Source organism: Eptatretus burgeri, chromosome 16 (assembly GCF_056783735.1).
Source record: "Eptatretus burgeri isolate ZD-2024b chromosome 16, Ebu_testis_v1, whole genome shotgun sequence".
NCBI classification, from domain to species: domain Eukaryota; kingdom Metazoa; phylum Chordata; class Myxini; order Myxiniformes; family Myxinidae; genus Eptatretus; species Eptatretus burgeri.
This window is the reverse complement of record NC_140976.1, coordinates 51499712-51511818: the sequence shown is the minus strand read 5'-3', so window position 1 is coordinate 51511818 and position 12107 is coordinate 51499712.

Here is a 12107-nt window from a genome sequence, read left to right as displayed (position 1 = left end):
CCCACAATGCCAAATTTTTCGTGTCGACTCGCATTTAACAGCGGCAAGCAACAGCTGTAATGTAACGTGAAGACGTCATGAGGAAATGTGGCAAATTGGATCTTTGTTGGCATTCGCAGGACCAATACAAACACAGGATTAATAAAATGCAGGGGTGTAGTGCTGCTGGAATGCACCGGAGAGGCGCTCTGCCACCTCAATCCTTCCAAGGCAGAGCTAAGCAACACAACTGTTTGAATAAAAACATCCACGTTCATGTTCATTTGAATTATTGTGCTATGTTTCTATCAAACCAAATAATTGGAGTCAAAGCTTGTCCTGAACCTTTTTTTACATTGAAATGTTGGACATTGTCAAGTGAGTGGGATTATAACGATACAGGTTATTGGGAACACAGACTGGTACCACAAGGTCCAGAAGGTCCAGAAGCGAAAGTAGCCTTCCAACCATTTTATGTCCTGATGAAATGAATTATCTCACAGCAGCAGAGGTACCCACAAAGTGTGCAGATGGGCTAGAGGATTCCAACGTAATGCAAAATTATGGGGTTACTACCGGTGGGACCCATTATATTGATGAACAGACAGAGAAAATACAACTTCCATATATATATATATATGTATATTTATATCGAATTTGGAATTCGATCGCGCTCAAGATACAGGTTCCTTTAGCTCAGTTATGTCGATAAGTGCATGTTCCCGAGATAGCTCACCTTCCATTGTTTAATGGAAAGAAATCGATTAAATGCGCTGTGATTTTATTGAATAGTTAGGGAGCGATCACAACACAAAGGAAGACGCCCCTCCCCCTCTTCTGTGAAGAGGAATAAGGGACGTATACCAACTACCTCCCACCCGTGGTTGTGAGGGGGATGGAGCACGAGAGCATGAGTCATGCAGGGAGCGGGGGAGGGGGCCGATAGGGATAAGGAAGAGTATCCTCTGCTTTGTTCGGGCTGGTTCAGTAGGCCTTCCGGTTCTGCTTTCTCGGGTTAGGGTTGAAGGCTTTTTGCTTCGGCTTGGCTTTTTAGCAGGCCTTCGGGTTTTGCTTGATGAGGGTTGAGGCTTTTTGAAGGCTTTTTGCTTCGGCTTGGCTTTTTAGCAGGCCTTCCGGTTCTGCTTGGTGAGGGTTGAGGCTTTTTGAGAGCTTTTTGCTTCGGCTTGGCTTTTCAGCAGGCTTTTGGGTTCTGCTTGGCTCGGTTCGCTTTTTGGGCTCTGGCTTGGTTCGTCGAAGAGAGTCGGCCGCTTTGTTCATCGAAAGAGAGTTGAGCTGGTTGTTCGGCTCGAGCTGCTGGTGGTTGCTTCTTGTTCTTGGTTCGTGTTGTGAGAGGCTGTGTTCATCGGAAGAGAGTTGAGCTGGTTTCACGGCTCGGAGCTCTTTATTCTCTGCTTGGCTCCCGGCTTGGTGCGACTCCTTGGCCTCATCTTGGAGGTGGTTCTTCGAGGAAGCAATGCATCGACATGAAGGATCGGCGCCTCGTCTCACCAGCACGTGTTCAGAAGCACGAGAGTATTCGCTGGAGCTCGGGAAGGATCGCGGCTCATGGCGATTGGATCCAGCTCGCTCTTGCTGGAGCCCGGATCTGAGCAGCTTGAAGACCACACGAGGTGGAGAGGTTCGAGATAGGTTCTGGGTTTCAGCTCATCTGTCCCTCTGAGTTGAAGTCCTTATTAATGGCATCAGCCACCATTTCTTGGGGGTGTGTGTGCGTACATGTGTTTTTGGGCCCGTCTAATAAGAAGGAAACTGTTAAGTGCCTGTGTTGTATTTGCTTTACATTTAAAAATAGAACTCGGCTGTAGGTTTTTGCTCGTGTCTTTTTCCCCATCCCCCATTCATTGCATTGCCTGTGTTCAAATAAATGTTCCCCATTGTTAAATGTCACCTGCTCGTTGCAACCCTTCCTCACATTGACTGCCATGGAGTGTTCGGAATGTTAGCTGGCTGTTGAAAAGCCGATAAAACGTACATCTGGTCCAACGGGGCTTGGCGATATATAACCGCTCAACAATGGCAAATGGAACGAGCTGCTTAAAGCGGCTCATTTTCGTGCAGGCTCCGTTGAGGTGTAGATCCCCGGCATTTCTCTCTGCGCGAATAATTAGGTCCTTCGATAATTCGGCGATTCACCCTGCAGCGCGTGGACAGAAGACTTGGCTGATCTATGGTGTGGTTAACAACACCCATAGCTGGGTTTCGGCATTGATCCGGAAGCTACGACTGGATTGCACGTTCGGTGGACGCGCGGCCTGGATTGAGTTGGAAAGGTCGTACGCACGCCGAACGGGCGAGAATCTACAACACTATATATATATATATATATATATATATATATATATATATATATATATATATATATATATATATATATATATATATATATATATATATATATATATATATATATATATATACTGCCCGGAATCATGGCGAAACCCAATCCTTATCCCTGTGTCGTAAGAGGCAACCAGAGTTGCATCAGGAAGGGCATCTGGCATAAAACCTGTGCCAAATCAGCATGCGGATCATAACGGATGATCCGCTGTGGCAACCCCTAACAGGAGCAGACGAAAGACGAACAACATATATATATATATATATATATATATATATATATATATATATATATATATATATATATATATATATATATATGTATATATATATGTATATATATATATATATGTATATATATATATATATGTATATATGTATATATATATATATATATATATATATATATATATATATATATATATATATATATATATATATATATATATTGTTACGGCTGTGGAAATTGACAGAACACCATTAAGGTCTCTAGATCAGTTAGGCCAATAAGTCCATGTTCTGATAGATTTCCCCACCGTTGTTTAAAGGGGACTATTCATGTTAACTGGGCTGTGATCTTTGAGTTTGCCATTATTCTTTACTATCGTTATTTTGGACCAACCACATCCACCACCAACATCTTTCTCAACAACCGCTTCACAACAACCACCCCCACGACCAACATCGCTCTCAACAACCGCTTCAGACCAACCGACTTCCACCACCACAACCACATCTGCCTCTCACCAAACCACGCCATCCTCACCACTTCGCCAGCAACCGTCAACATCTCCACACCAAAAACATCACCTCACCTTTGTCTCCGAAACGACGCCATTTTTGCGCCAGCCGCGGCGAGTCCGCATCGAGTGGCATCGCTGCAGGCCGACGCGGTACGTTTGCTCGTCAGATCAAGCTTGGTGATCTCGCGCACGTCCGCTCTCTGCGCAGGGGTCAGAGGTCGAGAATCGTAGGCCAAACCGCGTCTCACCAGCCCTATAAAAGGACGAGCAGAGCGCCAAGCTCGCGTTCGAGTTGGGTCGAGTCGAGTTGATCGGTCGGCCTGAGTCAGTCTGGAGAGGTCGGGGAGTCGGGAGGAAGCCAGAAGCCAAGGAGCTGCATGGAAGTCTGTGCTCGTGTCGGAGTCGGGAGCTTGGAGCTTGCATTCGGTGGAGAGTCCAGGCGTCGCGAAGGAGACGCGAGCTGGACGCGCAGCCTTGACTGCTGTGTCGCGCAAACCGCGCGTTCGTGTGGAGAGAGCCGGAGAGAGCTCGCCAGCCAGCGACAGACGGTCTGAGGTGATCGGGCTTCGGCGCAGTTCGAGCATCACTGAGGAACGGAGGGGTTCTTACAGAGCATCAACTCTAAGAGAACAAAGACGCGTTCGTTCCTCTCAAACGAGTTGCCGACTGAGGCCCCAATCACCCGGCCGCTTGACAAGGTCCGAGCTCGAATGCGGCTACGCTCGCTGCCGTGGGGAAGGAGCATCACGGGTCGCCCAAGCGCTTTCGTGTGGAGAGAGCCGGAGAGAGCTCGCCTGCCACACGGAAGGCTCGACCGCGGCTCCGCCAGCTGCCGTGGGGAAGGAGCATCGCGGGTCGCCCAAGCGCGTTCGTGTGGAGAGAGCCGGAGAGAGCTCCCTGCCACAAGGAAGGCCCGAGCTCGACCGCGGCTACGCCAGCTACTGTGGGGACGGGACGTCGCGGGTCGCCCAAGCCAGACACCACGAGGGTGCAGGTAACCTGCAACGGTCTCGTGGGACTCGTTCGGTCTGCCAAGTCCCACGCCATAAAGACCTAAGAGGTCCAGTCTGACCCCATTGCCTTTGATGGGGTCTTCTTCCTGCTTTTCTTTCGAATGAATGTTGTCACGCCGAGTCACGTAAGTAAAACTGTGTAAGTGACTGTACATTAATAATTACTTATAGACGGTTGTTGCGCTTTATCTTGCCCACGTGCCGTGCCACATTCATTGCTTGTTCTGTATACGTGCATTCTGGTGTTTTTGAATGACTGCATGATTGTTCCTGCATACGTAGAGTAAATAAATGTGCTGGTTTAAATGTAAACCTGTTCGTTGCGTCCATGCCCCCATTGAAATGCCATCTTGTATTGTAGAATATTAGTTGGCTTTTAAATAGCCGGTAAAGTGATCGGGTCCAACGGGACTGCGCGATATCACCCCACTCGGTTTACCCAAAAGGAAGCGAGCTGCTTAAGCGGCTCGTTTCCAAGCGGTCCCGTTGAGGTACAACCTCTTGGCAACCGACCTGCGCGATTAATTAGGTAAATCGAAGATTTGGCGATCGGACCCTGGAGCGTGCGGTTAGGGTACGGACAAGGTTGTGGTGGGATTGAAAACCCATCCGTGACTGGTTTCTGACGCCATTGCAGAAAGTCACGACTGTATTGTCCGTTCGGTGGGCGAACCGGCGACTATTGGTGAAACGCGGTCGTTCACACGCCTGACGGGCGAGAATTTTACAACAATATATATATATATATATATATATATATATATATATATATATATATATATATATATATATATATATATATATATATATATATACATATATATATATATATATATTGCTTGAGGACGGGCGCTCTGCGCTTGGCCGCGCTATGAGAGGGTGTAGGGCAGCCCAGAATCATGGCGAAACCCAATCCTTATCCCTGTGTCGTAAGAGGCGACCAGGGGTTGCGTCAGGAAGGGCATCTGGCGTAAAACCTGTGCCAAATCTGTATGTGGATCATAACGGATGATCCGCTGTGGGGACCCCTAACCCGAGCAGCAGAAAGATGAACAACATATATATATATATATATATACACACACACACACACACACACACACACACACACACACACACACACACACACACACACACACACACACACACACACACACACACACACACACACACACACACACACACACACACACACACAGACACACACACACACACATATAGCATCTCTATATTTCATTTCAAGAAGAAGTTTATAAGCCGATAGCCTGGTGTTGGCGTAGTGGTTACGGTAGCGGCTTGGGATCCAAAAGGTCCTGAGTTCCAGCCGTGTTGGCTGCTTGAATTAATGCACACCAGGAGGTTGACTCAGCCTGTCATCCTTCCGAGGTTGGCGAAGTGAGTACAAGTGTACTGGGCCCGGTGTATGCCCTGGTTAGAATAGGTGTTCCATATCCCTGTGTCATAAGAGGCAACCAGGGTTGCGTCAAGAAGGGCATGCAGCGTAAAACCTGTGCCAAATCAAGATGTGGATCATATGGATGATCCACTGTGGTGACCCCAAACAGGAGCAGCAGAAAGAAGAATATATATCTTCTTCTTCTTCTTCTTCTTTCGGCTGCTCCCGTTAGGGGTCGCCACAGCGGATCATCCGCTTGATCCGCATAGTGATTTGGCACATGTTTTACGCCGGATGCCCTTCCTGACGCAACCCTGGTCGCCTCTTACGACACAGGGACCTGGTACACCTATTTTAACCAGGGTATACACCGGCCCAGTACACTGGTACTCATTTCGCCGACCTCGGGAGGATGACAGGCTGAGTCAACCCCCTGGTGTATTAATTCAGAGGCCCAACGGGGCTTGAACTCAGGACCACTTGGATCCCAAGCCGCTGCCCTAACCACTGCGCCAACACCAGGCTCAGAAAGAAGAATATATATATATATATATATATATATATATATATATATATATATATATATATATATATATATATATATATATATATATATATATATATATATATATATATATATATATATATATATATATATATATATATATATATATTTGCGATTCGCGGACGGCCGCGTCAATCGAACCGCGACCGCGTCGCCCACCGGACGGACAATTCAGTCGTGACCCTCCGGGAACTATCGCCCGGAGCCAGTCACGGGTGGGCCTTTCGACCTCACCACAATCGGCCACCCGTGTAGGATAGTGTTGTTCGCCAAACTGGACCTTCCTAAGTACCCACGTGGATGGTAAAACGGGTGATCCAAACTCGCCGCAGGTCGACTCCAGACAAAAATCCACTTAAGCGGTCCTTTCCGTGCTGCAGTGATAACCGAGAGGTGTTATCGTCGGCCTCGACGGTTCCGATTAATTACCGGGTGTGTTAAACCCACTACGAACCCTTTACGTGAAGCAGTATGGAGAGTCAATAAAGAAAAGACGAAGCAAAACGCGAAAACAGTTCACACAAAGCACATTTACTACGCGGCACACGGAAAGCACACATATACAGCCAAACAGTCAAAATGCACATATCGCAATCAAAACAAAAGCAACAACGACGCAGAGTTACTAGCGACTATGTGCACAGACAGCACCACTTATACAGTTCTACTTTACAGACGGCGCCAACACACATTTACTCAAAAGCAAAGGAAAGAAGCCACCCTCATATACAAGGGGGCAGACGGGCCTGTAGGCCAATATGCGCGCGCGACCTGAAAGAGCGGCCAGGCCCGCGAGACCGGGGGGGGGGGTCCTACCCGCGTCCTCATGACACGTTGGCGGACGAGCCGCAGATGTGGCCGCGTGGCTGTGCCCTGACTCCGTGCTCCTTGGCGGTTTTCGTTGGCACGACGTTTGGAGTGGGGTGGGAACGGGGCCCCCTTGTTGCACTATCTCAGCGTGGGGGAAAGGGTGAATTGTTGATGCCCTGGGGGAGGAGAATGGCTGGCTGGCTTGGGTCCCGCGACGAGCGATCCCACACCGCGACCTCATAGCCGACCGCCATCCTTCTCGCCTCGGACCCGAGCTCCTTTGCCTCTTCCCGCAGCTCTTCTCAGCCGACTCCAGAACCCAACTCTTTGCCACACCGATGACTTCGCCACCCGACTCGACTCTGCTACAGCGATGATTCGACTCACTCTCCACCCGACTCGACTCGCCTCTGCCCCGGCTCTCTTCCACTCTCCAACCAAAACTGACTCACTCTCCACCCGACTCGACTCTGCTACAGCGATGATTCGACTCACTCTCCACCCGACTCGACTCTGCTACAGCGATGATTCGACTCACTCTCCACCCGACTCGACTCGCCTCTGCCCCGGCTTTCTTCCACTCTCCAACCAAAACTGACTCACTCTCCCATGATTCGCCTTGCGCTCGCCGTTTTATAGGCCTGCAGGAGAAAACAATATGCAAATATCCGGATCAGGATTACTTCGGGGGCGGAGCCACGCTGGCTAATTGGACGGAGAAAAAGTGGGCGTGAACCTCCCCTGATCCTAGAATTTGCATATATCGATTTCACACAGACGCGCCTGGAGGCGGGGCCAAGCCGCTCCGCGCTTGCTAATTGGACGGAGGGGAAGTGGGCATGTTGCGTTTGTGATCCGAATTTTCCTCGGAAAGGCCGCTATTTGCGCTCACGGCTCGGTGAGTATCGCTGAATGAGCCCAATACAGGCTGACGCTCAGTGTTCACAGGTGGTGCGGAAATGGCCGTAGAAGGAGAGAGGTGAGGGTGGTGGAGGGTTTTTGGTGGTGGTTTGATGGTTATGGTGCCGTTTGGGAATGATGGTGATGCGATATTTGCGGGATTGAGTTGTGAAGGGAAAGGTCATGGCTGTTGGTGTTGTTGTTGTTGTTGTTGTTGTTGTTGTTGTTGTTGTTGTCTGAGGGTTGGAGCGTGGTTGTAGTTGGTGACGATGGCTCGCGTGGTGGTTAAGGTGGTTGATGTGTGATGGCGGTTGAGACGTGGTTGGTTCAAAATAAAGATAGAACAGAAAAACGGCTATCTCAAAGCATCGCAACCCGGATGAATCACATAAATTCCCTCTTTCCAACGGGTTTGGGGGCTAACTACACATGTACTTAGAGATATCTCACCTACGGGCCCTGAATGGTGGTTTGTGAATTTCCAGAGCCGTAACACTAATCCCTCCCCTTTTTACAGACTCGTCCCGAGTTGTCAAATTTTCCTGTGCCATCATGTGTTGTTCTCCCCTAGTTCGTTTTACCTACAGATCCCTGAGTGCGACATTCATGGTATTCGTGTCCCCAAAAGAAATAACCTGAGGGCTGACTAACTAACTTAACAAACCCACTCATACGGATGACTTAAATATAATTGCCGGCACTAAGACAGACATGCCGGGGGCGCACTCATATGTACAGTACATCTTAACCTTAACTTACAAATTTTACACTAACCATGGCCCAGGATCTATGGACTCTGCAAAGAGAAAAGCAGTTAGCAGAGAGCCAGGCTGCTCGCATGCAGTCTCTGGCTCATGAACCAATGCAGGTGACGGGGAACGTGGCCGGCTGCTCAAACGCAGTCCCAGGCCTCCCCCTTTTAAAATGAACCCAGTGAACAATGGCGCATGGGCTGCGCAAATGCAGTCTCATTGTGCGGCTGCCTACAGGGCAGTCCCTGCAGCACGCGCAAAGATCTGACGCAGCAAACAACGTTGCACGGGCCGCCAATGCGGTCCCGTGATGCGGCTACCTACAGGGCAGTCCCTGCAGCTTGCAAACTGTTGCGACGATCCTGGCGCACATGGCAATGAACAAGAGGGGGGGGGGCAAAATGCAGCACAGAACAGGGGAAAAAAGAAGATGAGGGCAGTGGGCATGGCATGGCTAAGGCAGCAGGCAAACACAGCCACAGATGAACTGGCCGGCACAGACCTTGAAGCACAGCAGCTGCAGACGATCCGGCCGGCACAGGCCTTGCAGCAAAACAACAGCTGCCGATGAAGTGGGCCGGCCTTTGCCTTGCAGTGAAGGTTGGTGGAGGGAGTGCGGTGGTGCTGGCCACTCAGAAGGCAGGCTCGGACCTGCCTACTGTCTCCCTCCCACCTATCGCCTTTGCCTATCACTGTCCATACCCACTGCCTTAATTTGTAAAACCCAATTTAGCCCCAACTTATTTTTCTGTTGTTTTTATTTTTACTTCCCCACTATAAATCGTCCCCTAACCCCCTTTACTGTCCTTGTTCGGCCAACCTATCCTGTCACCTTGCCTACTCCCAACCCCTACGTTCACTTACTGGAGGGGAATGAGGGAGAGCTCGCGTCATGTGCCGAGGCCCAATTCAAGCCTCAGGATGTCCTCCCCAGATTCCAGCGATGTAACCAAAGTGGGTCCAGCGGCCCACAAAGTGAGCGAAGGGATGGATGGTGCGGAGGGGTACACTTCCCAACCTACCCTCACCATTAACCTTTAAACTACCCCAGGGCTTTCAACAAGTGCCTCTTGCTCAAACTATTGGTTCTATCAACCCAGATTCCCGTCGCCTGTGTTGGTGTCCTCACAATTTCGGGCCTCGCACCCCCAATTTTCCTTCCGTGCCCTTACACGGTCTCATGGCTGGGACACGTGGCTCCCTTGGCAGGCACGACCCTCTGCCGATTCTCCAATGATGGCACCCCCAGCACTACATTGCCTTCGAGCCTACCAGCTCCCTAAACACCGGGGAGTGCCCTCCCTGGCGACTCCCCTGAAACGCTCACGTGGCAGGCTGGCTTCCCAGACCCCTTTCCGAGGGTCACCCATGCCCACAACACTGCCCACGCGGCTAATGGCGCCCCGGGCCCCCGCACCATGCGGGCTCACCCGTGCCCACTACGCTATCCCGGCCCCCCATGGGCCCTTGGCCTACTACGGCCAACTACCCTGGTGCCTGGGGTACCCACTCAGCGATACTCACCTTTCGCTGCCACGCTCCCAGCCCGTCAACAGGGCTCCTGCACCCCTCCAAAACAGGTTCGAGCCTACACTCCCACCAACAGCAAAACGACCTCCATTTTTCAATTTAACTACCCCCCTAACCCACTCTACACTGATCCCGGGGTCCCTTGGGCGGGAGTCACTCCTTCCCCCAATCACTCAGCGCACCATGCATTCCACATTCGCTCCATACACAAAGACCCGCTGGCCTCACTCACTCACCAAGCACATGCTTCCACTTCACTCACCAACTCACACCGCTGAATCCTGCCATCCTTCTATCTACATCCCCTAACTACCTCGTGCTCCCACATCGTCCCTTATACGATAGCACGTTCCATTTAACACTATGTAGCTAAACTACGTCCCCTCTACACACTCAAAGTCTGTCACTGTCTCCAAAATGGCATTTCCCATTTCCCTTCCTAAATCTCAACGAAAATCCCTCTAACTAATCCATTCTGCAGGCCCCATGAGGACTTACCCCTGCCCAATGAAGCCGGTCTTGCTAAGCTAACCCTTCCCCATAACTAGTGTTATCCTGTGCCCGGGCAGGGGGGTCTTCCACCCCATGCCCGGGAATCCAGTTCACCCGAAAGCGAGGCTTGCTTTCGTTAATTTTATTTTTGTTTTTTTCCAAATTTTGCACAGCACCACTGTGGAAACTCGCAGCCCGTGCACTTTATACCTGCCCGTGACGTCATGCAGCTGCACGTGTACCTCGCCCATTCTTGGACGGCACCATCCGGCAGGGTTTCACCCTCCTGCCGGATTCCAACCCCACGTGCAGCCATGACGTCACCATGCGCACCACAAAAGCAAACCTCGCACTACGAGCGGCTCCCCACGCAAACACATGTGCTCTGCCCGTTGAAGCTTAACACACATGCCCGTGTGGAGAACCCATCCGGTCCAAATCCGAAATCCTGCCAAAACTTTGTCCGTCGCGGGATCGGCAACATTCACCTCTGGCGTTTCCGGACCGGTTTCACTCCCGCAAGCGAGCACGTGGCGGCCTCGTGCGTTGCATGGCCCGAACCTCGCGCTCGCTGTTGGGTGAACCGGGCGCGGTCCCCGTTACAGCTATGGCCGCTATTCGGCCTTCGTCTCTCTGACGCTGTCGTCGTCGCCATTCAACCCACGCACACCTGCGTGTCACGACACACACATCTCGACATTCCACTCACACCGGGAGACGCGGCTGCGTGCTCACGCATGCCGACCGACATCTCCCTTACATACCGCTCTCTCACACACATGGTCTCCCTTGCACTCGCACACGTGGTGACACTCACATGCGGTGCCTCATCCACACACGGCGTGCTGGGAAGCACGCACTTCGGCACACTTGCCACCACACCACTCACACACAGGGCCGCACTCCCACTCGGCTGTTCGCAAACACGCGTGCCGTTTCCTGGGCGCATGTGGTCTCTTCCACCTGCGGTGCCCCTTTCACACACGGCGTCCTGGGAAGCACGCTCTCTGGCACACTCCCGACCACATCACTCACACACGGGGTCGCTTCCACACACGGGGGCACACTCACACCTTGCACCACACACACCGGGACAACCACACTGGGGATTTCTGCCACCCCAAGGGTTTCCGGGGCCTCTATACCCCCCAAGCTTTCCGTGCACCTGTCCAGAGCACTCCTTCCCTCGACCTCGCAAAGCACGACCGAACCCACCCGGTCGTGACTCACCTCAAGGGGGCATACTCCCTCCCCTCGTTCCTGGAGGAGGCCATCCAGCTGCCCGCACCGGTCTCTAACCAGTCCGCCAGCTCCCGCTCATCGTCCTCCACTAACTCTGTGTGTCTGTGCTCGTCACTAACCCCGTCTTCATCGTGTAATCTCTCCTTTTCCATTTCTATCTCCCATGTCTCTGTTATTTCCGTCTCTTCCCTTATCTCCCTTGTCTCCACTATTTTATTTCCTTTGTCGTCACCTTGTGTCTCTTCTCACACGTTTCGGTCACCCCATTTAATTTTTCTCTCTGTGTCACCGTCACGCTTCTCGCCCAACACGTTCCCCGAATTATTT